This window comes from Balaenoptera borealis (assembly GCF_965194805.1).
Source record: "Balaenoptera borealis genome assembly, chromosome: 14".
NCBI lineage: Eukaryota > Metazoa > Chordata > Mammalia > Artiodactyla > Balaenopteridae > Balaenoptera > Balaenoptera borealis.
Genome location: NC_138875.1, coordinates 935,586 through 961,432, shown reverse-complemented (window position 1 = coordinate 961,432; position 25,847 = coordinate 935,586). Strand labels below are relative to the sequence as shown.

The window sequence follows — 25,847 nt, the reverse complement described above, 5'->3', positions numbered from 1 at the left end:
TCTTTCTTTTTATACCAAATATTTGCAGAAAATTTGTGCAGAGGAAGGACAAGGGCTGTGTTGCAGAGTAACAGAAATTCTTATGGAATAAGGCTATGTGTGTGTGAGTGTGTTATTTTAGCTCTCACTTCTCGCAGATCGGTAGCAAAAGGGCTACTCAGGATACAGAGCAACCCCCTTAACCTAACTCCATCAGCAGACAGTTACAGCCAGTGTGGTTTGAATGAGTCCTGTTCAACCCCACCTTCCAGACCTCATCCAGCCCATCTTAGTCCAGTGAAGGTCAGCAGCAGCCCCTACACCTATTTCTTATTGTTCCAAACTCAACACCTTGCCAGGTGAGTTCAACTCTGCTGGGCTTGCCTGAGACCTGCCGCCATGCACAGACCCAGTTTTATCTTCATGACACTTGGCAGCCCTTCCTCACCCATCATTTCTCGGGTTGTAGGTGTCTTCTGATCTCACAGAAGATACCATTTGTATTTCTGTTTCTCAACACCCTGGTTGTTTTGTGTGATTTCTGAGAGGAAAGAGGAATAGGCTGTCCTTATATGCCATCCTGTCTCAATGTTCAGTAGTTGTAGCCAATCCCCCTGAATTACTCGCGGGAGCTAATGGTCTGCCTCATCTGGCACAAAACAGATGAGCTCTGAGCAAGAGCCCTTTACAGATGCTACCCTGCCTGGTCCCAGAAAAGAGAGACCTAGGAGGTAGAGAGGTAAGGAGGAAAAGCTTTAGCAAACACCTTGGAAAAGATAAAGATACTGCATGTTTGTTTATAAGGGAGGACACCCTGGCAAAACACAGGCTTCCGGGGAAGGGAAAGAGCTCAACGGACAGCCCAGAACTTGTGAGGCTTGCTCCTTATCCACATTGGCCTAAGGTTGTTTGTAAGGTTGATGCAATATTTTCCCCATTGAATACCTGCATCTGCATCCATCTGTAACCACCATGACATCAACAGGGGGTAACATCTACCATCTAAGTTACCCTTTAAAGCAGCAGAACCCCTCATGACAACTGGGCTCACGGGTCTTTTATTGCCAAGTTCTGCGTCTAGAAGGTGCTCTCCCCGTCGCTGGGCTGGTCCAGGCCTCCCTTCCGCAGCGTCTGCTCTCGAAACGTCCGGCATCATTTCTCCACCAGCCCTGCTCCATGTGCGAGGAAGCCTAAATCTGACTGTTTGCACCTGCTGAGTTCCAGCTCCCGACTGTTTGCACCCAGAGGGTAGAATCCTACTGCGCAGCCCGCAAGGTCCAGGTCACAGGCGAAGGGTGGGGGGCTGGCTTGGCTGAGCTCCTGCTTGCTCCATGGGGTTTGGGGACAGGGCTGCTGCTTTTCCTGCTCCTTGACACCACATTCACAAGCAGATGACACCTAATTGGCTTGTTTAAAGCCCTGGTCAGAAGAGTCTGCTGGTCCGCCCGGCGCCCAGGCATGAGACACAGGCTGTGCTAACTACTCCAGACAAGAGATTAAGATCCGGGCTTGGGAAGGCTGAGACTTCATCAGGTCACATATAGTCTGGCTTGAGATCAAATTGAAAAATCAATTTAAACAGAACAAAAAAGCATGTCTATAATGCTGGAAAAAACAGGGAAACAAATTACGGCTTCTCTTTGTAAGCCATCTCTGCCTGGCAAGCCCCCTTCCTCCTGCGGGGTCCCCCCACTCCCGTCTTGGCAACCTGGTTGTGAAGTTTGGCGGTAACAGATTTTCTTTTTCTTTTTTGCTGTTATTAATCTTTCATCGTGTAGCATTAGTGCACAATATGTCTGACACCCTAACTGTGTTCTACAATTAGTTTCCGAGTGACCATGTTAATAACACTGACATTAGCCGTGTTCATCTGAGGATTATGCTGCAGTAACCTCCTGACTCGATCTGGTGTTTGTAATTAAAGGGTTTGGATCTCAGTGATGCGGGACATGGTACCCCAAGGTAAGGATGCAAAGATGTATTTCTTATCCCCAAGACCCCCACTGCTTTTGAAACTCAGTTAAACAGAATTTTACTGTTTTGAATACTACTGAATAGAATATTATATTTTTCTCCTCTGTGAGGAATTTGCAAAACCTAGTTGAGTCGTTGATATACAGGATATGAGCCTAATAAATATTACCTGAAATTGATTATACTATGAATCCACTGGGAGGAACAAGAGAATAATTGTTAATGCATTATTAGCTACTGGCAAAATACTATACATTTTACTACACAGATTATATATCCTGGCACACGTGGTTCTATTGCATTGTTTATTTGCCAGCTTGGTAGTTATTTTCAAGGGTTTTCCATTGGTATTACCCTGGATTGCAAAGCTCAATTAATACAATTTCTAAAATAAGGGTTCTAGAATGATGCTCTCTAGACAGGCAAAGATGGTCATTGTGTAATATACTCCAACCAGTGTCCACTAATTACTGCTTCAAAGCACATTTCATCTTCAAATAGTTCTTTTCTCAGAAGATAGTAATTTTAAATATGATTTCTAGCATTTTCTAATCTTTCACAGATATTCCTGTGCAGGGAATTTAATTTTCTAAGTACAATCCACAAAGAATAGAAGGAAAGTATGCAATTCCTGCTCCAGGTGGCTCCAATAAACAGGGGACGCAATGGGTTCCCGACTCAGATTCATGGACCGGGCAGCATACAGACGGACTCACATTGAAGGAAAAGGAATTCAGCTGAAGGAAAATGAATTCGGCACACAGCCTGTGGTGTCACGGCCGCCTGGGTTCCCAGCCTCTGCGCCCTCTGAGCTCCCAGCTTAAGCCCTGGACCCTCAGTTGCAGACTCTGTGACCACAAGCAAGAGGCACCATGGCTGCTATGGCCTCTTCTTCAGGGCCATCCTCACCTGGTGCCAACCTTCAGTCATCACCTGGGACCTACAGGTCATCACCTGTGAACTATCGGTCATCACCTGGGACCTACAGGTCATCACCTGGTACCTACTGGTCATCACCTGGGGCCTATTGGCCGTCACCTGGTACCCACTGGTCATCACCTGGTACCTACTGGTCATCACCTAGGGCCTATCAGTCATACTGGTACCTACTGGTCATCACCTGGGGCCTATTGGCCATCACCTGGTACCCACTGGTCATCACCTGGTACCTACTGGTCATCACCTGGGGCCTATTGGTCATCACCTGGGACCCACTGGTCATCACCTGGGACCCAGCGGTCATCAGTGTCCCAGGAACCAAAGGCTCCACAGCCCTGGCATCTTTCTCCCAGGAATATTCTCAAGGATGAAATTTTGTCAGCATATACTAAGAATTTTTAAAACAAAAACCCAGCTTGCTGTGAGCACCTCTTGTGAACATTCTGTTTGAGCAGAGTCCAAATATATTTTAAAACCCCAAATTCCATGCATTTTACAAATTACTTTTTGTTGTTGTTGATGTGTGTGCTTTTTTTTATTTTTGGTAATGCTTAAGCATGTGGTTCCCTCTATAGGGTTTTTCTAAATCTTAGTCCCTTCAGCTGCCAGAAATTAAAACAAAAAGACTGTATGACGCTCTTGTTCTGATTCCTGAGGTTTCAGAAAGGAAACTATTGTTAACGACAAATTACATTGAGTAACTCACTTGGTATGGGTTTTTCACTCAATTCTAATTATTAATAATTACCCTAAAGTTTTGAGCTGGGTGTAAAAAGGAATAGCCTTGTTCCTGCCCACCAAAAGAGCAGGCCACCTTCTCTTCCTACCCCCGGTGGACGCTCCTGAGAAAGAGGAAGAGGAGGGAATGGTTACATGCCTTGTTTTATGAAATGAATACATTCGTGGGCTATTGCACCAACGGTATCTTATTTTTTATGAACCAGAAGAATGAACAGGACCCCAGCAGTAAATCCTTTGATGCAGGAAACACTCTTTGCACATAATCATCATTTAACTCATCTGGAGGGTTTTAATCATATTTTTGTGTGTTGGGTTTTAGTAAAGTAGGACAACTCCATAATTAAGCATGAATATTAGGCAGGAAGATCCAAGGAACCTGCCTCGTGGGCCTGGGGGCAGCCTCGGCCTTGAACTGTGGTATCCGGAGCGCCCTGACACAGCTGGCCATCCCATGGCCTGCCTGCACCTTCTGGAGCATCTCGTGGCCCGCCTTCACCGTCTGCACCATCACGCTGGCCAGCACGGGCCAGCATCCCGCTGTGGCCAAACTGAGGTCCGAGAACTGTCCCAATACCCGGACCCCTTCTAGCTTCGAACAGCCATATCCGTTAAGAACATGGGCTCATCTTAGTTCAGATTTGGAATCTGCAAAAATTTAAAACAAGGTGGAAGTTACGCTAGATGCAGAATATTCAGTTCTTTAAATTGTTTTCCCAAAAGAGAAAAGAGATAGGTTTCTGTGGATGGTGATGAAGTTTCACAGATTTTGGATTTTTGCTTTACTTTGGTTTCTTTCTTCTTCCTTTTTCGTTATTTTTTTTTTTTGAGTCTATCGATTTGAACCAGACAATGGAGGTGAGAACTCACATGGTCACCTCTCAGCCCAGCGAGCCGTGAGCCAGAAAAGAAACAGCCGCGAGCAGTGGTGTCTTATCGTGACAATGACAGCACCACACCTGCGTCCTGCTCCGAGACCCTAGTGGGGCAGCTGGCGAAAAAGTCACCTCTGAAGGCCCGAGCCTTTGGCGGGAACCTGCCAGCCAGGCTACGCCGCCTCTGGGCAGCATTTCAGGGAGATACGATGAAACTCAGTTGCTGGCTCGGATCGGCAGAATCGGAATTTATGAGATTAGTGATGGAGCGAGACTGGCAGAGTCATCCTGATACAAACCCCGTCAGAATGAAAGGGGGAGCTGAGATTCCTCCTCGCTTTCCCTCCCACTGCTGCAGCACTGTATTTAATTGACTTACAATTTTTCCCTAATATCATTCTTTATGAAACCTGCCTTGAGCAATGGATCCGTGATTGTTCACCGAGGGTCGGGCCTCATTTGTTCCTGTAGATTGTGCCTAATTAACGCTAACTTGTCTGTACATAAAAAGTACAATAGGCTGTCCTTTCCAATTTAATTCCGACAGTTTAATCGAATCTGTATTCTTTCAAAAATAATTAGATCATTTACACTTCATTAACATGTAATGTAATGTTGAGACATTCATCATAATGATTTCTTATTTTTCTTGTGCAATATTATCTCCTCTAATGAAACTGTTAACGCCACGCATGCCTTAATTAGCTGTATCATATCACTGGTGATTTCTGAAGAAAGCCACGTTTTTACAGATGAAACTGAATTATCTCGGTAGGTACATTTTCAGCAGAATCTGTTCTTATCTTGTTGAGAAACACCTTCCGGCCTCCCAGCCTCGGTGCTGCGGGCGCCCTCACGGTGGCTTCACCCAGGCCTGGAAGGGAAGAAGGGTGTGCGCTTCTTCGCTGGGTCGCGCTGGAGCAGACCCGCACCCCGGGCGCTCACTCGCAGGTTGCCACGTGCACCGCGGCCTGGAGGGCACGGCTGTCAGGCAACAGGCCTCGCCCGGCTTGGACAGTGGAGAGGTCAGCCCAGCGGACGCGTGCGTGGCCTGGAGCAAACAGGTGAAGCCGCAGGTTCACCTGGCTCAGGAGTAAGGCCACTTAGCAGGCTGGGGCCACCCTCCACCACGTGCTTCCTTACACCGCGTACCCTGTACAGTGTCTTCAGACACGGGGCCGAGTAGTCGTGGGAAGGGCCCCACCGGATCCGGAGCGGAGCATTCACCTGGGGCTGGTCCCGCAGGACAGGTGAGTGGGTGGGAAGGACCCCCGGTGTTCAGCCATAGGTCAGTTTGTTTAGGAGGAGGGGGTGGGGTGAATAAGCTGCCCCTCCCAGAAGGGACAGCTGCTGGAGAAATGGGGTCTCCACTCCTCAGGCACCCAAGCACACCCGCAGCCCTCCCCTCCCCAGCCCCCAGCAGCCCTTGTGGGAGCAGAGAAGCTTCCGGGCACAGGTGCCTGAGGGGATGGGCCTGAGCTGGGCAGTGAAGGGGCCCAGGTCTCACCTCAGAGACGAGGGTCCTGGGGTTGACAGCATGACCTCTTACAGCTCAGTGACCTGGTCAGCGCCCAGGACGAGCGCCGGGCAGCTCAGGCCACAGTCGGCCTGCAGGGCGCCTCGTTCTGGAGAGTTCCGTGGCTACTGGCTAGAGGTCAGCCCCACTTCTGCCAGGACAGGCGGACGGACGCCCCGGAGCCGGGTCCACCCAGCACTTCAACCCAGTGCTGACGCATGAGAATGCGGTCCAGGTGGACCCTGGATTGCACACCCGGGGAACACGAGCCCCTGTTACCCGAGAGCCGCTGCGTCTGGAAGCTGATTAAGAGGAAAAGCAGCCTACGAAATTGCATTTGAGCACAAGCGGAATGCAGGCGAATGCCCGCGGAGAGACTGTTGGAAAGGTCCGGCCCGCTCGGTCCCTCGGGCTGAGGACGGATGGGGGAGGCCTGGCTGCATCAGTGCAGGACCCCGTGTCCCGCTCAGGCACACAGCCCCTCCCCAGGCGGCAGGCGTGCGCTTCCTCAGCGAGTTTAGGTTCAGCCTCTGGGCACCGACGCCCCATGAGCGTCTGGCCTGTTCTGAGGACCTCAGCCGCCCCGGGCCTGCGCCTGTCTCCCGTACCCTGGCCCCTCCTGCCTTTCCCTCCGCTCTCAGACACACCTGATCTCCCCCGTTAGACAGGCAGCCTCCCCCGACGCCCCGACCCCCCTCCCCGCCCGGCTCCTTCCCGGAGCCCCCTGCAGCCCCACCGTCAAGTTCAGCCTTGCTTTTGCGTCCTCACCTCCTTGCATCTTCTCCTGCGTTACAGCAGGGAGCCGAGCCTCCTCGTCCTGGCCCCGCTCTGTGACTTCCCCAGAGCCACGCCCCCCGACTCTCCTCCTCCCAGCCACCGGCTCACCCTCGGGCATAGGCCACACCCACGTCTGCCAGAGCATCAGTGCCGCCCTGCGTCCCAAATTCCACGCTCTCTCCCCTGAGACACCGTCCGGATCCAGAGCTTTAACTACTTCTGTGCGATCGGCCCCCAAACACACTTTCCAAGGCCCCCAGCAGACCCCGCGTGCTCTGACCGGCCGGATGCCCCATGCCCACCCACGCCTGGTCTCCTGGTGAACAGCAAGGGCGCCCCAGGGTCCCGGCCAGGAACCCAGGGTCACTGTGACTTCCCCTCCCCGCCCACTCCCCCTCAACCAGACTCCAGGCCCCGCAGGCCACCCCCCCTCTCCCCAACAGCCCTGCCATGTTTTACACCTGCTCGTGCCTAACTGAGTGACTGCACCCCCGCACTCCGGTCCTTCTTCAATCAGGATCTATCGAAAGTGCAACTTCATGAAATCGATCCTCTGCCAGCGGTCCCTCAGCGGCTCCCCATACCTCTCAGGACAAAATTTCACCCCCGACTCAACCCCCAGAAAGCCCCCTGCTTGGACCACTGCCCACCTCTAGCTCATCCACATAAACTCTTTCCTCCTTGCCTCAAGGCCTTCACAATGCTGTTCCCTCTGCCTAAAAGGCCTGCCCCCGGATTATTACCCAACTCCTTCTCATCCATCAAAACATTGCTCAAACGGTGCCTCCTCCAGAAAGATTTTCCAGACGTCAAGTCTAATTCAGATGATGCTATTTTCTCCAAATGAGCGGTTCAGAGGAAATAGCTTTTCTTACGTCGTCATTTAGCTCCTACCACTCTAGATACAAATCGGTAAATTCTTAATATAAAATGTGCTCTGGATTCAAATGGATTTTCCACACCAACTAGTAAGAAGGGAGCACAGACAGCCCGAAGACGTGGATTTAAGTCCCAGTTCTGCCCAGTACTAGCTGCTATGTGCCTCCTTTAACCTTTCTGAGTCTCAGCATTTTCATGTGTAAAGGGGCATTACAGTATCTACTCAGGACGGGTGGAGACGGGCCATGCCCCCCATGTCGGGAGGTCGTGTAGTCGTGTGATCTCACACCTGCATCGTGTTCTGGTCACAGGACATGAAACCCGGGCGCCTGCCGTGGTGTCACTCACTCGGCTTGCGCAGAAAATAGAACCAGACCACGAGGCGGGAAGCAGAAAAAACATGGCCAGGAAAAATCTGTTCTTTAACCTAAAGATGGTCTATGCACACGCTGTCCTTACTGTTCTGAAACTGGCATGAAAAGAGCAAGACACGTTCATGCCAACCTGGGTCTGCGGCTGCCCTGGTGTCTGCAGACGCGGCTCTCGTCCTAAGACAGGACCTCTCCATCCCCATCAAGCTGGTTACGTGCAAAGGATCTAAAAGCACAAAAGCTGGGAAACCAAAGCCAAAGTGGAACAAAACAGGAACCCCCGAGACAATGTGACAACCCTAAACCCATCTTCTCTGTCCAGAGAAACGCATGGTCTCGGTGGGGTGAACACATAACCACGCCGTCACCCCACGGGTCCCTTGAATTTGCCGCTGGAGTTCTTGGCTCTGGGGGTGGGACCACCGGACACACTGACGAATGACAAGTGCTCAGACCAGGCCTGCATGTCGCGCCTTTGCCGCGGTGTCTGCTGCTTCCGGATCTCCTTCGACTCATTCTATCTTTTGCCCACCACTAAATAAACAAAAACCATAAAGAGAGTTTTATTTGGGCAAAGGCAACAGAGGACAGTGTGGGGTATGACAACTGCAAGGTTATTTAGGCGCCTTTTGTTTACCTTCTCCGCCTTAGCCGGGCGCGAGGAGAGCAGGGTGACCGGAGGATGGCTCGCAGAGGTATAGCCAAATATCTCCCCCAAACACGGAGCCCTTCGAAAGCGGTGCGGCATAATTGTCCTGCAAAACGTTTGGAGAATCCAGGCTACTAATTAACCGCTAGTGCATCAATTAGCTATAATAGCTGTAATAATACACAAACAATGGTATGAAGTTATGCACCGCTGTGCTGCGCTCTCCATTTGGTGAGCTTTTCTTCTTCTAAGCTTTGGCTTTGAAGATTTAAGTTAATAATTTATCCCTAATGAATTTAGCCTTTCTGTTTCTCCAGGACGCAGGGTATTTAAACGACTGAAAGAAAGCATGCTCTTAACACAATTTTGCTTTAAAGAAAACTTTCACCATTAAGAACAATATTTTCATATGGGTGTTTCCACGTTCAGTTTCCAGAGGCGTGTGGATGAGGCTAGCTAGTTGGGCAAAGACATTGGAAAGGGGTCGGGGTGGGGTGAAAGTATACAAACTTCATTTTTCTTTGGTCGGTGATTTGACATTTCATGCAAATTTAGTTCGTCTCCTATAAGATCTATAAGCTTATGCAATACCTACATAACCTGTGAATAAAAGTAGCTCACAATAAAGCAGAATTGTTCAAAAGCGTAATTTTTTTTTTTTTTTTGGATGGGAGAAAATGATCAGAGAAGTAAGTATATTGACTGAAACAAATTCCAAATAATAAAAAAACCTTCCAAGAGGCATCTCCAGCCGTCCACACGCCACACAGACTTCCTCATAAACGGGAACCCGGAGCAGGCTCTCTCTCTCTCCTCCGCATCTTCCTTCCCTCCGCGCTCCCGGCACCCCCAGGCCCGTTCTGATGTGCACCTGTCCCTTCTCTCTTTGATGAGCCGGCACATGAAGTCAGGACCTGCCGACTGAACCACAGCCCACGACCTGTGTTCTCGACGAAGAGAGAAGCACAAGGTCCCGCACGTGAGGAGGCCGGAGCGGGACGCAGCGGGCCGGCCAGGGCAGCCATGTGCAGAGAGAAACCGACTCGGTAGCTTTCAAATACTTACATCACCAAATTCTTACGCTTGAGAAGTGTGTTTAGAACAGCGTGAAAATGCTCCAGTGTGAAGCCTGGGGAGGCCTGGGTCTGAGTGAGGTCCCCGAACTTCAGCCCCCCATGACCGTCCCCACCCTGAGGTCCCGCTTCATATGTAGACCTAAGTAAGCAAAATAAACACAAACCAGGTGGGAGAGGGTTTAGTTTTTTTAAAACATTTTATGTGGAAATAACTATGGATTCCAGGAAATGGCAAAGACAGTACAGAAATGTCCTGCTTACTGGTTTTCCCTTTTTTTATTGAAGTATAGTTGACATATAATACTGTATTATTTTCAGGTACACAACATAGTGATTCAACATTTCTGTGCATTACGAAGTGATCACCATGGTTAAGTCCGGTTACCATGTCACCATGCAAAGTTATGACAATATTCCTGACTATATTCCCTAAGCTGTGAATTATTTATGACATCCCTGTGACTTGTTTATTTCATAGCTGGAAGTTTGTGCCTCTTAATCCCCTTCCCTTATTTCATCCAACCCCCCACCCCCTTCCCTCCAACAACAACCTGTTTGTTCTCGGTATCTATGAATCTGTTTCTGTTTTGTTTGTTCATTTGTTTTGTTTTTTAGATTCCACGTATAAGTGAAATCACACAGTATTTGTCTTACTCTGACTTATTCACTTAGCATAATGCCCTCTAGTTTCATCTGTGATGTTGCAAATCGCAAGATTTCATTGTTTACGGCAGAGTAATATTCCATGGTGTATAAAAACCACTTCTTTATCCATTCACCCATCAATGGCTTTAGCTCTGAAGTGAGTCCCTTGCAGGCAACATAGATTTGGGTCTTGTTTTGTAACCATTCAGCCACTCTCTGTCTTTTGATTGGAGCACTTGGTCCATTGACATTTAAAGTAATTATTGATAAGTATGTACTTATTGCCATTTTGTTGATTGTTTTCTGGTTGTTTTTATAGTTCTCTCATCCTGTCTTCCTCTCTTGTTCTCTTCCCTTATGATTTGATGACTCTCTTTAGTATTATGTTTGTATTCCTTTCTCTTTATTTTTTGTGTATATAATAGAGGTTTGTGGTTACCATGCAGTTCACATATAACAACCTATGTATGTAGCAATGTGCTTTAAGTTGATGGTCACTTACATTCGAGAACATTCTAAAAGCACTAACATTTCTACTCTCCCCCCACGTTTTATGTTTTGGACATTATATTTTACATCTTTTTGTTGTGTGTATTGCTTAACTAATTATTTTAAATGTAGGTGATTTTACTACTTTTGTCTTTTAACTTTTATACTAGTTTTACAGGTGGTTGATCCACTATCTTTACTATATGTTTGCCTTTACCAGTGAGACTTTTTTCTTTCATAATTTTTTTTGTTTCTAGTTATGACCTTTTCTTTTCTGTTTAAAGGAGTCCCCTTAACATTTCTTGTAAGGGCAACTTAGAAGCGATGAACTCCTTTAGCTTTTGCTTGTCTGGGAAACCCTTTATCTCTCCTTCAGCTCTCATTGATAACCTTGCTGGGTAGAGTATTCTTGGTTGTAGGTTTTTTCCTTTCATCACTTTGTGCTTGTTTCTTCTGACCTGCAGAGCTTCTGCTGAAATATCAGCTGATAATCTAATGGGGGTTCCCTTGTACAATACCTAGCTGGTTGTTTTTCTCTTGCTGCTTTTAAGATTCTCTTTTTATCTTTAACTTTTGACATTTTAATTACGATGTGTCTTAGTACGGATCTTTTTAGTTAATTTTGTTTGGGACTCTCTGTGCTTCCTGGACTTGGACATCTGTTTTCTTCCCCAGGTTAGGGAATTTTTCAGCCGTTATTTCTTCAGATAGGTTTTCTGTCCCTTTCTCTCTCTCCTCTCCTTCCGCGACCCCTTTAATGTCAGTGTTAGTGCCCTCCATGTTGTCCCAGAGGCCCCTTAAACTATCTGCATTTTAAAAAATCTTTTTGCTGTTCCAATTGGGTGATTTCCACCGCCTTGTCCAAGGGGCCGGTGGTGGAGATGGGGGTCCTCGGAGGGTGGAGCCTTCCAGGGCATCACGCAGGGTCCTCCTGAAGCCTTACGTCTTGGGCATCGGAAGAGGCTGCTCTGGACATTTTATCTGCGAACAGGCTTTTTCAGACGTGAGTCCCCACACACATCACTTTGTTTCTACTTCAAAGTGTGGCTCCCAGTGGCACCTCAGGCCCGTTGGTGTCACAGGGTAGAAGTCGAGTCGTCACTTTTAATCCAAACGAGGAGATTTCAGTGTAAGAACAAAGTATTCGTCCACAACCGCAGGGCAAGGGAAATAACATTAGCATTTGTCTACTGGGGTTATACAGCTTTGAGAACTTATTATATTCACTTTTGTGGTTTTCTGTATTTTTTTCTACTTTTCAAGCTAACATCACTTATATGTATGTAAGGAATTTAAATAGAATGGGCCTGGGCCTCAGGAAGGAGAAGAAATAACAACGCACAGGCACGGACGCATGGGACGCACTCGGTCTTGTACACTTGGCCGGTTTCCTGGGACCTTCTTGTGTTTTTCAAACAGAGAAGAAATGCCTCACCCGCCACAGGGTTTGCCAGGCCTGCTCTGCCGAAGGAGCTTGACCACAGCAGAAAAAGTGGAAAGAGAATCAGAAGGCCCGAGGCTCAGTGGGCCCGGCCCCATCTGACCGTTTCCTGGGAAAGGCGGGCCACGCCTGCAGGGACTCACACGGTTCACCTTTGCTCCAGCTGAGGCCCTGGGGAAGGAAGAGCATACGGTCTTCGTTCTCCTTTCTCCTTTTGTGTCTTTGCCCTGGTAACCCACACAGGTGAGGCCTCTGTGCGGAGCTTCCTGGGCAGGTGCCCCCAGGACGGCTGGAGGGGGGACAGGAGCCCAGGGACTGGGGGGGCCCCCTCCCACCTGCTGCTCCGTGGGCCACGGGCGGCCCCGCGGACGCGGCTTTCTCTGTGGGCCGGAGGGGAAAGCGTCAGCAGAGTCGCCCCAGCCTCAGGAGTGACGCTCTCTGGTTCTGAGCCGGGGCTGGAGCTGGGCCACCACCCGTCCTGAAGCGGACGCGTCCCTGACCATCAGCTCCCCCACGAGAGCTGCCGGCCTTGCCTCTGCTCGTGACTCTACTTTCCAAAAGCACGCTGTCGACTTCACCTACAGTTCACGCTCCTCTTGGAAAGGACGGTGGAGGTCAAGACAGGGAGGGGTAGTTCAGCCGCCGTGGGCGCCGTGCGGGCCCCAGGTGGGGACGGCGCCCCGAGCGCCGCGGCCGCTGACCGGGACCCGCTCTGGCCCAGGAGACCCCCGGCCTCCCGCTGAGGCTGCCCACCCCCCAACACCCCGCAGCCCTCAAAGAATCGTTCCCGGAGCGTGAAGATGCGGGAGAAGGTAAGACTTAGAGAAAATAATTTAAAACAGGTGATAAAGAGAAGAAAACTCTTGGAATGTAATGAACATTATGAGATGAAAGACCTGTGGCCGATGAGGTGTGACCTGGCGACCTGCGTCCCATGGCCCCAGGGCCTCCTGGACTGCTCTGCAGGTGAGCCCCAGCCCCGGTCCATCAAGCTCCCGGCCCTGCTCTCTGGGTCCCGACGCCCGGCTCAGTTGGGGTGAAGGTTGGACGCGCCCATAGATGGGGTCTCTCAGCCCCCTGCATGTGCCTCTGTGCTGGAGACCAGGGGGAGTACCCTCTGCCCGTCCCCGCCCCTGTCACCAGGCGCTGGCCCAGCCCTGCTCCCCCAACCCCCGCCCCCAGCTCTAGGTTCTGTGCACTCAGCCGTGCTGCCAGCGTGCCGTCCAGGAAGGGCCCGGCCGGCCACGTGGCCGACTTCGCCTGCGTCGGGAACATCCTACGGACAGAGGTGTAGGCCCTGCGCCCCCCGCTCCGTCCTCGCTGGCACTTGGGGACCCTGCTGAACCACCGCGGAGCCTCCAGAGCCCGGGAGTCAGCCCACGCGGTGCAGGTGCTCCCACGGTGACCCTGGCCACGCCGTGGCCACCAGACTGCAGCCACCTGGAGCTGACAGCGGCTCCGCAGTGGCAGCCAGAGGACGTCGGGGGGTCTGAGCTCTGCGGCCCCAGCGCGGGAGGAAGGGCCCGAGGGCGCTCACCGGCCCTGAAGGTGGCTCCACGCCCGTTTCCACCCGTGCTTGGATCGGGAGCACCAGTTCTGCGTCGGATGTGACCAGAACCAAAGGCCCAGGTCTCACTAGATAAAGCGGCCACGGTGAGACCACAGGGCCACGTCCCTTCCACGTGACACCCAACAACCTCGCAGGCAGCTCCTTGCACACGATTGATTTCCCGCAGAGTTTTGTCTGAAAGATGCTTCTAGATTATGGCAAGAAAGCATCCTCTAATCCTCCTGCCAATGTCATTATGTTAGCAGACAGGCCTCTCACGGCTGATTGATAACATTTAACTCCAAGCATATTTCAGCTCCAGGCGCAGCCGCCGGCCTCTGAGTGAGGCCGCCCCTGCGCTCCGCTTGTTTGCCGAGCGCACGCCGTGTTTGCGGGGGAATTTGTAAGGTGGGTGTGCGGGAGGCTGTTATGGATTTGCTATCTTAGCCTGAAATGTGGGCCGCTGATTATGTGATTAAATCGATCATCATTTCTGCCTGGATCCCGTGCTTCCTGACCCATCTCCTGGCCACGACGGGGGCAGAACTATGAGCTCCAGCACCGGGCCTGAAGCACTTCGTTGCAGAGAAAATGCCAAAGTCCTGGCAGGCGGCTTCCAAATCTCATTAGAAAGCAAAATATTATAACAGGTCTTCGGGTAACTAAGCAAGCAGCCTTTGTTGTCAGGAGGGAACGTGGCAGGTGGGGGAGAGGGGCCATCTGGTCGATGGGACTGTTGATCCTGGCTTTACCTGGGGCCATGCAGAGCCTCCGGTCCATATTCAGGAGGTAGAGACCCTCTCGTTCTATGGACGTGATTTACATTGCACGGCACGGGGCTCACTTCTGCGCCCAGTGGGTTTGCAGGACGGCACGTCACGGCTCACAGCCCCCCCCCCCCGCCCCTCCTTCTTCTCCGGTCTCAGACCCCAGGGGAGGGAACCCCACCCAAACCCAGGAGGGGAGTGCGAGCCCCGCCCCAGGGGACACAGACGTCCCCCCTTCTCGACCTTTTGGCTCTGGACCATCCTTAGGAGGGCTCTACCGTTTGACAGCAAAAGGCATCAGAAATGCTGTCCATCATCTTTCATGTGTCAGTCTGTGCTCAGCTCAGCTCTGGGACTTTTCCCTCCCTCCCGCCCCTCCCAGACTCCCAGGTAACTGAACAGCTCCTCTTTGCTAGCAAGTTGTACCTCTCGGCTCTCAGCAGGAAAATCTGGGACAATTCAATCTCCCAGCGGAAATTGCTGTGACCCCAACAGATCTTTTAAAAATCAGAACATCTGGTCAGTCACCTTCTCCCATATGGGTAAACAGAGCTGAGTTAATAAGGCCACATCAGGAAACTGGGGAAGCAGGTAGATTTAACGGTTACAGGATGGCGCTGGGCTAGTGTGTCAGCCCCGGGAAGGCGCATGGGGCGGGAACAACCGTGCCCATCAGTCCTTTTAAACAGCAAATCGCTCATAAGCATGAAATATTACTTTAAAAAAAAGTAAGACAGCTGCTGGGATTGTGTTCCTCACTTTGTGAAAGGCAAGCTTCCTGAGCTTCCTGCCCTGAAAAACAGTTCAGTACTTATTAGGCTTATGCAATCATCATTGTAATTACTATTTATCTATTGGGAATCGGGCTTTTTTTTTGAAAAAAGTATTATTTTGCTGCAAGAGGGGACCAGGGGAGGGAGAAGCTTCCGTGGTTCACGACCCAGAGGCCACCCCCAGGATCCTCGAGCTGGGAGTCAGAGGTCCCCCTGCCTTTCCCAGCAGGAGGCGGCTGCTGGGTGTAACAAACAGGACTGCCTCCCCAGTGCCCGCAAGAGGCTGGGCTCTTTCACTCCGAGCTGACGGTGTGTTTCCATAAAACAGAAGCGTTTCCGGGCGGCCGACCGCTCCAGCACTCTGGTCAAGCTGTTCCTCTGGGCAGCATCGGGTCACTGCAGGGCCCCAGCCGCTGCCTTCCCACTGTCCTCCCAGGCCCCTGTCCCCCCGGCCCGCTCCCCAGGGTCGAGGGCTCTGCCCCTCCCCGTCCCGCTGCGTGCGGAGCACAGGTTTGAAACAAGTCTAAGGACATCCCCAGACAGGGGCCGTCTTCCCCCAGTGTGTGTTTGGGGGGAGGAGGGATATCTCTTTGTCACTTGTTTTATCAAACTCTACGGTGAGTTAGTTGACACTCCCAGGAGGTCACCTACCCTTTAAGATCGTCCACGGTCTCGGTAAGCAGCCGTGAGGGACCAAACTGCAGAGCAAGTACCTACACCAGCAACAAATTATCTAAAATGAAAAAGGAATCCTGTCGCTGAAAACTCAACCAATAATTTAGAACTTTTTCTCCGCAGAGATGACACCTGGGCCCGAGTGACCCCCAGTGTGAGCGGCACGGAGCCTAAGAAAACCCAACCCGTGGGTCCCGCTAGGGTTTCCCTCCTCCTCTCTCTCCTTTCAGACACTCCCCAGGGACAACTTTACAGCACGACTTGTCTCAGACTTCCGGAGGCGGCCCCAGCGCCTGGCTGGGCATCCACCTGTCGGGCCGGACATCCCCATCCGTCACCCAGACGTCCCCAAACCGGCGCCCGTGGGAAGTGGCCCGAAGGGTCACCTGGGTCTTTCAGGAGCCCCACCTGGACCCAGAGCTTGAGGCCCGCCCAGAATGAAGGCGGAGGGAGAGGAGACCCCCTCGCTGGCCCTCTTCTCACCCCGTGACCCCTTCTGTCTGCCAGTCACCCTGACGGCCGTGGCACCCGGAGTCCGTGGGGGGACACAGCAAAGGCCGGGCCGGGAGGCTGCCAGCGTGAGGAACCCCGTCCACAGAGGGTAAAGCCAGGCAGCCCCACCGCCTCTCCAAACAGTGAAGAAAATCCACCCGACTCAGCCTTCTAGTATCTTACAGAATTTCCTTTTCTTCATTGTCCAAACTTTAAATCGTGAGTGAAACTAACTTGGAAACTCTGGACCTCTTGGGCTGTATATACACACACAAGTATAATGCAAATACAGCTTCCTGATGAGTCATGATCAACCAGAACTAACAAGGGCTGTGCCTACTCTGACTCTTTTCAGGAATTGTGAAAACAAGACACGGGATTAGAAAGGATCAGTGCTGGGCAAAGTGACAGCAGGATCCTGAAGAAACAGACGACCCTGGCCTTGACCAGCCTACAAACCCGCCCTGCCTCTGGGACCCCAGCTCTTCTGAGTGCACGTGACCCCCAAGGGACCTCACCCCCCCAAAGCACACCTCTAAGGAGGGGCCTGCTGGCGGTTGACTGTGTCGGTGGTAAACCAATGATAAGATCTGCATTCGAATAACTAAAATAAATAAAGGCACATCAACAAAAACAACCGCCTTCTACTCTTGGAGAACGATTTGGTCCATGTCATACTCACCACTGTGTTTTAGATTTTCTCCAGTGCACAAGTTCTGGTGTAATTTATTTTAGATGCCAAAAAGCACATTATTTGGCAATTGTATCACTCCAGGTATAATAAAAAAAAAAAAAATCTTCCATTATTGTGTGTCATTTGGTTAAGTCTCCATCAAACCCTTTTCAAATTCAAAGCAGCCAGCTCCACAATAAGTAACTACAGCCCAGAATTAGTGATCACGTTTTTTTTCCTCAGAGTTAATTGAAACTGATGTGTTTTGAAATCATAGTGGGGGTCTCTCGAGAAAAGGGCTGTGTGTTAGTGTTATTCAATCGGGGGCATAAAGCAGCCAGAGTCAGCACGACTCCGCCACTAGGACCGGTCCCGTTGGCACCGGTGGGCCCCGCACTGCAGCCTCTCCCAGTGGATAAATATTTAAATTATATGTATGTCAACGTACAGAGCAACCTGAAAGGAACCTGTTCTTTCTCCTTCTGTCATCGGGCTGTGAGTCCTGAATAAATCTCCAGGTCAGCGGAGACGCCCTTTCCAAATCACAGAGTAGCTGACCTCTTGTGGCAGACCTTCCCTTCTTCTTCACCCTGAGACTAATTTCTCCAGGCTTAGAGGGGCATTTCCAATTAACAGCAACGTCATTTTCGATCACAGCTTTGCACAGTTTCAACGCTAAGGTGTAAACATTGGAACACTCAGCGGCAGTGATTCACAAGCGCAGGAAGGGAAGTGCACGCGTCTCGTTGGCTGGTTCCAGCCAGGTCCACTTTCTAGAATTCCACGCCAGCTGCACTCCATACATTTTTCACAATGATCATGAAGTTCCTTTTATTTTATTCTTATTCCTCCGCCCCTTTGGCTGCTTCTGGCGTTTCTTCATGACACGTGAAGTACATCTGTGCTACAAAATCCGTTAGGAAACACTTCCAGACCCATCACGGCACCGTAATTTGAATTGAATGGAACGATACCCCAGCCAGTTAATGTGAGGATATTTGAGTCTGTTAAGCAACCCAATGGCCAGGTCCCATTTCCAGCACTGCACAGGTAAACAGATTACCTGGTGAGCAGCTCCATCTTAACGGAGTGTGGTCCTTCTGGTGCCGAGCTCCACGGTGGGTACCACAGTGCGCGTTTGGGGAGAGGAGATTTGGTTCTTAGCGCAACCAAAAATACCCAGAGAGCTGGGGAGGTTGGGAGGCTCGTGAGGTGCCCGTGTCTGGGGCACTTCTGAGAGGTGTGATTGGCTCCACAAGCAGATTTCAGGTATTCGATGGAGAAGGACCCGCTGTTGGCCTCAAGTTACCAGCAGTCCGGGATTTAGCTGACGTGACCTACAATGTGCTCAGGAGATGCTTCTGGGACCCAGGACCAGAACCCCCAAACCTTTCTCCCTACCCACAAACCAAATAGAATTCTCAAAACCTTGTCACCACCTTGTAAAAAACTCTTTACTTGTTCAGGTTGCCGGGTTCATCCTCCTGTCTTTGTGGATGAGGCCGAAGTTAGAGTGAGTACGAAGCCGGTGGACGGGGCCGCAGGCAGAGCAGGGACCTCGGTCGGGAGGGGCTGACGGGGGCCCCCATGGTCCCTACTTACCTTCCTCAGCCACCACCCTCCGTGCAGGTGCGACGAGGAACTCACGCTGTGCTTTGTTTCACAAAAGGATGCGATCAGGTGCTCACCTGGCCTGTGACACAGGAGAGCAGGCCCTGGGGAGGGTCCCTGTCGCCCACCCGCCCACGGGATCTAGGGGCCCGATGCGCTTCCGAGCTGTGCAGCGTCCGTCCGCGGTGACTCTGCCTCCTGGAAACCTGGTTACTGGGGGCAGCTGAGAAAGGGTGCCTCCCAGCACTGATTATCTCCGGACAAATCTACAGCTTCACGGTTTTTAAATGTAAATAAACCTTATAGTTTAGTTTTTAATTTAATTTAACCCTCAATCCTCATCTTCCAATGAATGTCAACCAAGAATGTTGTTTCTTTTTTGGACAAGAGCAGAAGTCCAGTCCGAGTCTTTGCTACAAAATGCGTGTTTAGCCAAAAGTTGTTTCTGGGACTCTCTCCCCCTCCCCACCCCGTTTCCCATCCTCACCAGGAAGGTTGATGAGACAGAAAGTGCGCAGTGGATACAGAAGCTGGTGACATTGTTAAGATGTAACTTCTCCATCGGCAAGACTGTGTCTCCGGGACGTCCCAGACTATCCTGTCCCTGCTCAGATAGCGCAGCTGTCAGACGGCGGAGCCGGTAGGCAGCTCCCGGACCCCACACGAGGCCAGCATCAGGCGAGTGCGTGGTGGCAGGAAGTTGGTCATTGTCTCTGGCTCTGGCGTCACTGATTTTCAAAAAGCTGAGGATCTCCTGGATCAGAAAGCAGTTGTCAAGAAACTGCTCTCTCCTGGAGATGTTCTTTTAAGAGATAAACAGGCACGTGCACGCGTGCACACACACACCGACAACAACAAGTAGAAATTAGACACGTGGGCTTCCCTGGTGGTGCAGTGGTTGAGAACCTGCCTGCCGATGCAGGGGACATGGGTTCGAGCCCTGGTCTGGGAAGATCCCACATGCCGCAGAGCAACTGGGCCCGTGAGCCACAACTACTGAGCCTGCGCGTCTGGAGCCTGTGCTCCGCAACAAGAGAGGCCGCGACAGTGAGAGGCCCGCGCACTGCGATGAAGAGTGGCCCCCGCTTGCCGCAACTGGAGAAAGCCCCTGCACAGAAATGAAGACCCAACACAGCGAAAAATAAATAAATAAATAAATAAATAATTTAAAAAAAAAAAAAAAAACCTAGCTTCAATTTGTTTTTTTAAAAAAAAAAAGAAATTAGACACGTGAGTGTGAAGGTAAAACTACGCAGACGTGCAGAAGGCAAGCATGATTGCAGATAAATGTCCAGAGAGTAATGGCGGGGGGGCGGGTAGGGGGAAGGACGCAGAGGTCAAGGATGTGACAGTCGCCTCCCCTGCCATCCTGGGGGGGCCAGCCGTCTCACCACCACCCCGTCCTGGGGGCTTCTGGAAAGACTTGAGGGATGTGGGAGATGGATCTGTCTGTGCTGGCAGCTGAGAGAGGCCTTTCCGCACACGAGCCATCGAGATAGGCTAGGAAGGGAAATCTCCCATACCCTAAAATCCTGCCTGGCCGATGATCTGAACAGGTAAATGGCATCCGTCTTACAAACCCCACACTACTCAGTGTGTGTTTAACACTGAGCACAGCAAACCAAGATTCCCGAGCTTCCGTCTCACTTGTCAGCAGTCACAGAAACAACCGCTCATTTAGGAGGGTTTTCTTGGGGGTGAGGATGGAGATATTTGTGTTTAGCAATTTGAACGAACTAGTGAATTGTGATGAATGACCTCCTCACGTTAGGGGTATTCAGATAAGTGCTTCTAGGGATTTATATTTATGACAAAACCATTTAATATAACTCGTACCTTCGCTGACGAACCAAAAGTTATCGTTTCTTCTCAGTATAAATATTTAACAAATTAGTGAGCTACTTTGTGGTCCATGTAATCTCTTGTTCACGATGGTCTCATTTACCTGGCAAATTTTAGTTGTAAATTATCAGCATGGCCTTTCAGTCTCCAATTTATTTTTTTGGTCTGGTTTGGGTTTGGATTTTTAATTATAACACCAGACTGGCTTGCATGGAAGAATTTGGCCCATTTTCACTGTTTTAATAAGATTGTTGCTGATGGAATTATACATAATTGAACCTATTCCAATATTTATCATCTCAAAAATCCCATCCCCAAGCATTTCAAGAGTCAAATATCTCCACCAAAAAAACTGCGGAGGTTCACGACCCACAGCAAAATGGGTGTGGACGTGCCCCCAGCTGTGCCAAAGCTCCCAAGAGGCAGGCGTCCCTCCTGGCAATTCCCATCCAAGGATTCGTCCCCATAAAGCACATAGCACTTAGTCACAAGCTGGCCTTTTTATTGTTAAAAAGAAGACAATGCCCGTGAGGGCGACGCTGAACCCCTGCCCGGCTCCTCACGGCGTGTGGAAGACCTGCTGGAGGGGCAGCACCTTCTACACTGTTGGTCTGGGATACGCGCCCCCGCCCCCAGGTCTCTTTCCAAACGCTACTCCTTCCAAGGGCCAGCGATGCTCTGCACAGCCTTCTCCGGGCAGACGATCCGTCTCTCTCGGAAAGTGTTCTTCCTTCTCAAACACCTCTCGTGTGTCCTAGCCCAGCGCTGACTGATGAGACAGCCCATCAGCTGAGCCTGAGCACTGAGGGGAGGGAGCCCGGTGGCCAGGGGATCAGATTGAGGGACTGCACGTGGCCACAGTCCCAGGCCAGACGCGGTGTCCGGTGGCACTGGCACAGCCGCACCTTCCTGGGCCGCCTTCCCGCGGGACTGCGGGTGTGGACAGAGGGCGGGGCTGGAGCCTCCCTGGTCCTCGGTGGGTCCACCTCATCCCTGCAGCCCCTGGCACTCGGCTCTCCCGGACCCCGCTGTGCCACGGCCTCCAGAGCAGCTCGGGGTGGGGGGGAGGGTCACCACTCCCAGACACTCGGACCTGGATCCCCCCATCCCTGCCCCATCCTTCGATCGAGGGTCTCAACTGTCCTCTGCCTACAGCCCTTGGTATGCAGTGAATTTTCACGGCACCCTTAGGCCCCCCAAAACAGCAAATCATTCCCTTTATCAAGAGGCCAGGTCCAAACAACTTGATGGTATTCACGTGCTAACAAGTAGTAGCCATTTGGAAAAACAACACAGGCAGTCGTAAAGGAGAATAGCTGTTCCTTCCTCCTTAACCACAACCACCTACGATGGGGCGTGTGCTCTTGCTGGTTCCCTCGCAGCTTCTCAGTCCTCGGACCCACAGGGCACCCACCTCAAGTCCTGCCCGCGCTGACCGTCCGGCACCAGGTCTTTATCCAGAGTCTCCACGTGCTTCCAGCACAAAGGCGTTGGCTGAGTGCTGTGTCCGGGGGGCGGGCTTTCCGTGCCGCCGGGGAGGGCGGGGTGGTGGCCTCGGTACCGGATCCTGAGACAAAACTGAGCCAGTGGCAGGGCAGGGAGGACCGGCGTGGCAGACGGGACGCAGGGCCGGGAGGGCAAGGGGTCGGGTGGCTCACACCTGGGGGAAGGGGGCTCCTGAGAGGACAGTCACCCCAGGGTCAGAGGCGGGACAGGCAAGACCCTGAGACCGCCTTCAGCCAGCTTCCACGCCTCCTCCCTGGCCCTGAGAGGCTGGGGACTGGAAGGGCCCATCCGCTCACATCGCACAAGGGGGCTGAGGTCGGGCGGGGGCTGCTCTGTGCCCGAAGATGCCACTTGGATTATTTCGAACCTGCTTAAGGTGACGCCTAGATGAACAGTCTCCTGGGAAGTCAAGGCCACGTTTCCTTTCTTACAACCTTAACAACAAAAGCTGCCGTGCACACGACGACCTCCTAACCCTAAGCCTCGGCTCCTCTGGCCTCGGGCGCCTGGCGCTAGCGCCGCCCCGACCTTTTCAAAGCACAGGCCTGATAGTGCCATCCTTTGCCGTGACCTCGCTGCGGCTCCCCAGTGTCCTGACAGCAATGTTCCCCTTGTGGCTCTGACATCCCCTTGGGCCCCAGACTCCTCTTCTTCCAGCCAACAACTACAATGAGATGGAGAAGACCGGGTGCTGGTTCCCACCTCAGCCGGCGCAGACAGCATCGCATCGTTTATGCTCAAATCCCAATGGCAAGAACCAGAAGCATGGACACGTCTAGGTAGCGGACGGGGCAGGACACGCAGCCCCTGGCCGGCAGCCACGTCTGAGGACACGGTAACTCGTGGGCGGGGACACACAGGCATGGGGACAGCTGGCCATTTCTGCCACAGCCTCGGGCCCTGGACCACACATACGACCCTAACTTCATCACCCAAGTCCCGGCTCACTGTATCCAGCTCAGGCCCCAGGCTCTCGGGCGATACGAAGCCTCATCAGGGCCCAGATGTGCCTCCCGCTGCCCAGAGGCCTGTGAACCCCAGACGGGTGTGGTCGGCCCCTGCCTCCACCTCAGGGACCCTGCTGGGCCCATCACCTCCATGGCTGCATCTGAAGTCGTGCCGGGGAAAGGAGCCCTACTTGTGCAGGTTTGGGGTCCGATGGGGACGCTAGGCTTGGGCTCTCCGGGACCTCTTAGTCTGGGTGTCCTGGCCCTCCCTGAGCAAAGCCCACGGAGGATCGCAGCCGTGGGCCTTCCGGGTCCCAGGAAGCAGCGGCAGGGGTCTTACACACTCCGCGGGCCCGCTGTGTGCCCTGCTTGTCTGCACATCTCCCCGCCCGCCAGCCTCCACCCTGAGACCCTCTGAGACACGGGCAGGAAAGCGCTCAGCCCAGGCTAGCACAGAGTGACTCATTTTGTTCAACAGAGAAGTCTTCGTAATGCAAACTACTTTTCAGTCTTATCTCTTACCTTTTAGGATCCAGAAGCAATTTCTTCCAACCCCGTGAAGCTCTGATGCCTCACCTGGGTTTTTCTTCCATTTCCACTTGAAACCCACCAGCTATCATCCGAGCTCACCTTCTGCTCGTAACGCCCCCCCTGGCGACGGCCGTGGCAGCCAGCGAACGCTAACATCCTGGGCCTTCCCGAAGACCCCGCTGCAGCCAGAGGCTCTGTGACAAGGAGGCCTGCCTTCCAAGACATTGCAGGCGACAGTTTTGCCAAACGTTCTGCCAGGGCTTAATGGGCCTCACCAGCCCTCTGGCCTGCAGCGCCAACCTCACCATCCATCAACATACCGCCAGAACGAGGCCGTACTTTCAGGTTTTTATCACACCTGCACCCACTTCCAAAATGAACAAAAAATAAGCTTCCAAATTTCAGTGGCTTCACCCATCTATTTCCCATTCACTTAGCAGTCCTACATGGCTATTTCCGTCGGCTGCTGGCTGCCGTTCTGGGGGCCAGGCTCCCTCCGCCTGTGGCGTAACCCTCCTCCCCGGCTTCAGACGCCCCTCACAGCCGTGGTGGGCAAAGACCACCAACTTCCTAACACGTTGGCCTGGAAGGGACAGACGCAGCGTCCCCTCCACTCCATCAGCGAGAACTAGTCACTGGGCTCCGCCCACATGCAGGGGGCGGGGTGCAGAGCTGCAAACGAGCCCCCCCTGGACACTGTCCCCGGCAACAGCTCCCGCTACACCGTGGATGAAGAAACCCCAATCTCTGAAGCCACCTCTGCAAAGAGGAGCATAAAAAAATTCAAAAGAATCGCTGCTTGTGGTTCTCAGATTTTTCTGTGCACGAGAATCAACATAGAGTCTAAATAAAAACGCAGACCCCTCACTCCATACCCAGGGGTTTGGATCCAACAGGTCTGAACCTAGGGCCCGAGGTTCTGCACTTTTGACTAGTACCCACAGGAGGGTCTGCTGAGGGTACTTTGAGAATGCAACAATAGGGAGTGTAAAACGATTAATAAAAGATTGATAAATCGTGTTGATCCATAGAGAGGAGGACTCACTGCGGCTCCAGAGCATTAGTTTCTAGAGGGCCCAGCACGGTCTCAAGGGTCGCTCCGGCTCTGTGCCTCGTGACCTGGGGAAAGAAAGCGTCATTCATGGTCACTTCGGTGGGAAAGCCTGGAGACCACAAGGTCACCTCCTCACTGGGAGAAGCAGAAGAGCGCATGTTTAACTGAGTGGTCACACATCCTGCTCAAACTTTGCTCCACACTTTCTAAACAAACACATCTTCCTAAAAACAGCTCCCGCTCGATTTGGAACATTTTGCCTGCAGATTTCAAAGTACATCCAGTCTCTTCATGGCACACAATGAACACCTGCCAAAGGCTCAGCCTTGTGCTAAACACAGGAGCTAGACAGAGGAAAACCAAATTTGTGCTTGGAAACCAAGTCTTCCAGGCAGCGTGGCCTGTAGGAACCGAATGGTGACACGACAGGTGCCAGGAGAGAAGCACGAATTACGTTTGGGGAGACCGGCAAGGAAAGCGGTGTGTGCGGAGGCTTAGGCGTTCCTGGGATGTTCATTAAGCTTCACTGTCTACGTGGAAAGGGCACGTGTACTTGTTTAATGACAGTCAGTACCCAAGAGCAAAGGAAGGTATCAGACAACATGAAATGACAAGTGTATAGTGTCAACGAGGCAGAGAAACGGGAAATTTTGAGAAAGGGATTTGCATTTTTCATTATTTCTAGACAGGGTGGTATCGCAGTGGCAGCATGACACCTAAAAATAAGACAACAGAGAAGAAATTCGTTCCAGCACCCCCATCAGCAACTTGCCATCTTTGGACAACTCACAACTTTGGACAACTCATCTTGTTCATCCCTCCCTGTCTGTTGAACAGAGGTGCTAACTTCTTTCTCCCACGAAGATGCTGGCGGTGGGGGGGCGGCGGGATAACGACGGTTGCTAAGGTAACAGCTGGATTCAGACTCTCTTTCCATCCCCGATCCCCAGTTTACCCTCCCTTCAAGGCCTTCAGACCCTTTTTCTAGCCCCGGAGCTGTCCGTGGTCCTCACGTTTTCTGGGCACATCCTCTGAAGTATTGACTTAACATTTCAGCTAAACTTTTCTTTGCATAAAAT

At 51.9% G+C, this 25,847-nt stretch overlaps 1 long non-coding RNA gene across 1 annotated transcript in view; it reads right to left on the bottom strand.

Annotated features, from left to right (window-relative positions):
- Positions 1-25,847, bottom strand: part of LOC309611345 — a 189,021-nt gene that overhangs the window by 85,603 nt on the left and 77,571 nt on the right. The window contains exon 2 of the long non-coding RNA XR_014234468.1: positions 24,760-24,833. This is a non-coding gene — a long non-coding RNA (uncharacterized lncRNA). The remainder of the gene's footprint in view (positions 1-24,759; positions 24,834-25,847) is intronic.